This window comes from Papaver somniferum, unplaced genomic scaffold (genome assembly GCF_003573695.1).
Source record: "Papaver somniferum cultivar HN1 unplaced genomic scaffold, ASM357369v1 unplaced-scaffold_133, whole genome shotgun sequence".
Lineage (NCBI taxonomy): Eukaryota > Viridiplantae > Streptophyta > Magnoliopsida > Ranunculales > Papaveraceae > Papaver > Papaver somniferum.
The window spans coordinates 4,164,823-4,170,237 of NW_020622492.1; positions in this window are offsets into that span (position 1 = coordinate 4,164,823).

Below are 5,415 nucleotides of genomic sequence, written 5' to 3' on the forward strand. Positions count from 1 at the left end.
ATCCTCTTAAATTTACTAGTTTTAGTATATTATTAGATGTACTAAACAGTTCCTAGCGGTCCAGCTGACATCTATAAATTCTCTAATCTTAAAGAACTATGAGTTATTGATAATAAGCCTAATATGAAACTAAGCATCACCTATACTTCTGTGTATTCTTTTGGAGCATCCTATTAAATTTACCAGTTTTTGTATATTATTAAATGTTTTAAACAGTTTCTAGCGGGCCAGCTGACATCTATTAATTCTATAATCTTAAAGAAATATTAGTTATAGATAATAAGCCTACTACGAAACTAAGCAGCTGCCTATAGTTTTGTGTATTCTTTTGAACCATCCTTTTAAATTTACCAGTTTTAGCTTATTATTAGATGTTTCAAACAGTTTCTAGCGTTCCAGCTGACATCTATTAATTCTTTAATCTTAATGAACTATGAGTTATTGATAATAAGCCTACTACGAAACTAAGCCGTTACCCAAACTTTTGTGTATTCTTTTGAACCATCTTCTTAAATTTACCATTTTTAGTTTATTATTAGATGTTTTAAAAAATTTCTAGCTTTCCAGGTGACATCTATTAATTCTTTAATCTTAGTGAACTATGAGTTATTGATAATAAGCCTACTACAAAACTAAGTCGTTACCTATACTTTTGTGTATTCTTTTGAACCATATCCTTAAATTTAACAGCTTTACTTTATTATTGGATGTTTTAAACAATTTATAACGTTCCATGTGACATCTATTAATTATTTAATCTTAATGAACTATTAGTTATTGATAATAAGCCTACTACGAAACTAAGCAAATGCATATACTTTTGTGTATTCTTTTGAACCATCCTCTTAAAATTACTAGTTTTAGTATATTATTAGATGTTTTAAACAGTTTCTAACGGTCCAGGTGACAACTATTAATTCACTAATTTTAAAGAATTATTAGTTATTGATAATAATCCTACTACGAAACTAAGCAGTCACCTATACTTTTGTGTATTCTTTTGAACCATCGTCTAAAATTTACTAGTTTTAGTATATTATTAGATGTGTTAAACAGTTCCTAGCGGTCCAGCTGACATCTATTAATTCTCTAATCTTAAAGAACTATGAGTTATTGATAATAAGCCTACTACGAAACTAAGCAGTCACCTATACTTCTATGTATTCTTTTGGAACATCCTCTTAAATTCACTAGTTTTTGTATATTCTTAGATGTTTTAAACAGTTTCTAGCGGTCCAGGTGACATCTATTAATTCTATAATCTTAAAGAAATATTAGTTATAGATAATAAGCCTACTACGAACTAAGCAGCTGCCTATACTTTTGTGTATTCTTTTGAACCATCCTTTTAAATTTACCAGTTTTAGCTTATTATTAGATGTTTTAAACAGTTTCTAGCGTTCCAGGTGACATCGATTAATTCTTTAATCTTAATGAACTATGAGTTATTGATAATAAGCTTACTACGAAACTAAGCCATTACCTATACTTTTGTGTATTCTTTTGAACCATCCTCTTAAAATTACTAGTTTTAGTATATTATTAGATGTTTTAAACAGTTTCTAAGAGCCCACGTGACAGCTATTAATTCTCTAATTTTAAAGAATTATTAGTTATCGATAATAAGCCTAATACGAAACTAAGCAGTCACCTATACTTTTGTGTATTCTTTTGAACCATCCTCTTATATTTACTAGTTTTAGTATATTATTATATGTATTAAACAGTTCCTAGCGGTCCAGATGACATCTATATATTCTCTAATCTTAAAGAACTATGAGTTATTGATAATCAGCCTATTACGAAACTAAGCAGTCACCTATACTTCTGTGTATTGTTTTAGAGCATCCTCTTAAATTTACTAGTTTTTGTATGTTATTAGATGTTTTAAACAGTTTCTAGCGGTCCAGGTGACATCTATTAATTCTATAATCTTTAAGAAATATTAGTTATAGATAATAAGCCTACTACGAAACTAAGCAGCTGCCTATACTTCTGTGTATACTTTTGAACCATCCTCTTAAAATTACTAATTTTAGTATATTATTAGATGTTTTAAACAGTTTCTAACGGTCCAGGTGACAACTATTAATTCTCTAATTTTAAGGAATTATTAGTTATTAATAATAAGCCTACTACGAAACTAAGCAGTCACCTATACTTTTGTGTATTCTTTTTAACCATCGTCTTACATTTACTAGTTTTAGTATATTATTAGATGTGTGAAAAAGTTCCTAGCGGTCCAGCTGACATCTATTAATTCTCTAATCTTAAAGAACTATGAGTTATTGATATATAATAAGCCTACTACGAAACTAAGCAGTCACCTATACTTTTGTGTATTCTTTTGCAGCATCCTCTTAAAGTTACTAGTTTCAGTATATCATTAGATATTTTAAACAGTTTCTAGCGGTCCAGGTGACATCTATTAATTCTATAATCTTAAAGAACTATTAGTTATAGATAATAAGCCTACTACAAAACTAAGTCGTTACCTATACTTTTGTGTATTCTTTTGAACCATCCTCTTAAATTTACAAGTTTTACTTTATTATTAGATGTTTTAAACAGTTTCTAGCGTTCCAGGTGACATCTATTAATTATTTAATCTTAATGAACTATGAGTTATTGATAATAAGACTACTAAGAAACTAAGCAGCTGCCTATACTTCTGTGTATTCTTTTGAACCATCCTCTTAAAATTACTAGTTTTAGTATATTATTAGATGTTTTAAACAGTTTCTAACGGTCCAGGTGACAACTATTATTTCTCTAATTTTAAAGAATTATTAGTTATTGATAATAAGCCTACTACGAAACTAAGCAGTCACCTATAATTTTGTGTATTCTTTTGGAGCATCCTCTTAAATTTACTAGTTTTTGTATATTATTAGATTTTTAAACAATTTCTAGCGGTCCAGGTGACATCTATTATTTCTATAATCTTAATGAAATATTAGCTATAGATAATAAGCCTACTACGAAACTAAGCAGCTGCCTATACTTTTGTGTATTCTTTTGAACCATCCTTTTAAATTTACCATTTTTAGCTTATTATTAGATGTTTCAAACAGTTTCTAGTGTTCCAGCTGACATCTATTAATTCTTTAATCTTAATGAACTATGAGTTATTGATAACAAGCCTACTACGAAACTAAGCCGTTACCCATACTTTTGTGTATTCTTTTGAGCCATCCTCTTAAATTTACCATTTTTAGTTTATTATTAGATTTTTTAAACAGTTTCTAGCTTTCATGGTGACATCTATTAATTCTTTAATCATAGTGAACTATGAGTTATTGATAATAAGCCTACTACAAAACTAAACCGTTACCGATACTTTTGTGTATTCTTTTGAACCATCCATTTAAATTTACCAGTTTTAGCTTATTATTAGATGTTTTAAACAGTTTCTAGCGTTCCAGGTGACATCTATTAATTCTTTAATCTTAATGAACTATGAGTTATTGATAATAAGCCTACTACGAAACTAAGTCGTTACCTATACTTTTGTGTATTATTTTGAACCATCCTCTTAAAATTACTATTTTTAGTATATTATTAGATGTTTTAAACAGTTTCTAACGGTCCAGGTGACATTTATTAATTCTCTAATTTTAAAGAATTATTAGTTATTGATAATAAGCCTACTACGAAACTAAGCAGTCACCTATACTTTTGTGTATTCTTTTGAACCATTGTCTTAAATATACTAGTTTTAGTATATTATTAGATGTGTTAAACAGTTCCTAGCGGTCCAGCTGACATCTATTAATTCTCTAATCTTAAAGAACTATGAGTTATTGATAATAAGCCTACTACGAAACTAAGCAGTCACCTATACTTTTGTGTATTCCTTTGGAACATCCTCTTAAATTTACTAGTTTTTGTATATTATTAGATGTTTTAAACAGTTTCTAGCGGTCCAGGTGACATCCATTAATTCTATAATCTTTAAGAAATATTAGTTATAGATAATAAGCTTACTACGAAACTAAGCAGCTGCCTATACTTTTGTGTATTCTTTTGAACCATCCTCTTAAGTTTACCAGTTTTAGTATATCATTAGATGTATTAAACATTTACTAGCGGTCCAGGTGACATCTATTAATTCTCTAATCTTAAAGAATTATGAGTTATTGATAATAACCCTACTATGAAACTAAGCATCTGCTTGTACTTTTGTGTATTCTTTGAACCATCCTCTTATATTTACCAGTTTTAGTATATTATTAGATGTTTTAAACAACTTCTATTGCTCCAGGTGACATCTATTAACTCTCTAATCTTAAAGAACTATGAGTTATTAATAATAAGCCTTCTACGAAACTAAGCAGTCACCTATACTTCTATGTATTCTTTTGAACCATCCTCTAAAATTTCCAAGTTTGATATATTTTTAGATGTTTTAAACAGTTTCCAGCTTTCTAGTTGACACCTATTAATTGTCTAATCTTAAAAAACTATGAGTTATTGATAATAAGCCTTCTACGAAACTAAGCAGCTGCCTATACATTTGTGTATTCTTTCGAACCATCCTATTAAGTTGACCAATTTTAGTATATTATTAGATGTTTTAAACGTTTTCTAGCGGTCTAGGTGACATCTATTAATTCCTTAACCTTAAAGAACTATGAGTTATTAATAATAAGCCTACTACGAAACTAAGCAGCTGCCTACATTTTTGTGTATTCTCTTGAACCGTCCTCTTAGATTACCAGTTTTAGTATATTTTTAGATGTTTTAAACATTTTCTAGCGGTCCAGGTGACATCTATTAATTCTATAATCTTAAGGAAATATTAGTTATAGATAATAAGCCTACTACGAAACTAAGCAGCTGCCTATACAATTGTGTATTCTTTTGAACCATCCATTTAAATTTACCAGTTTTAGCTTATTATTAGATGTTTAAATAGTTTCTAGCGTTCCAGGTGACATCTATTAATTCTTTAATCTTAATGAACTATGAGTTATTGATAATAAGCCGACTACGAAACTAAGGCGTTAAATATACTTTTGTGTATTCTTTTGAACCATCCTCTTAAAATTACTAGTTTTAGTATATTATTAGATGTATTAAACAGTTTCTAGCGGTCCAGCTGACATCTATATATTCTCTAATCTTAAAGAACTACGAGTGATTGATAATAAGCCTACTACGAAACTAAGCAGTCTCCTATACTTCTGTGTATTCTTTTGGAGCATCCTCTTAAATTTACTAGTTTTTGTATAATATTAAATGTTTTAAACAGTTTCTAGCGGTCCAGGTGACATCTATAAATTCTATAATCTTAAAGAAATATTAGTTATAGATAATAAGCCTACTACGAAACTAAGCAGCTGCCTATACTTTTGTGTATTCTTTTGAACCATCCTTTTAAATTTACCAGTTTTAGCTTATTATTAGATGTTT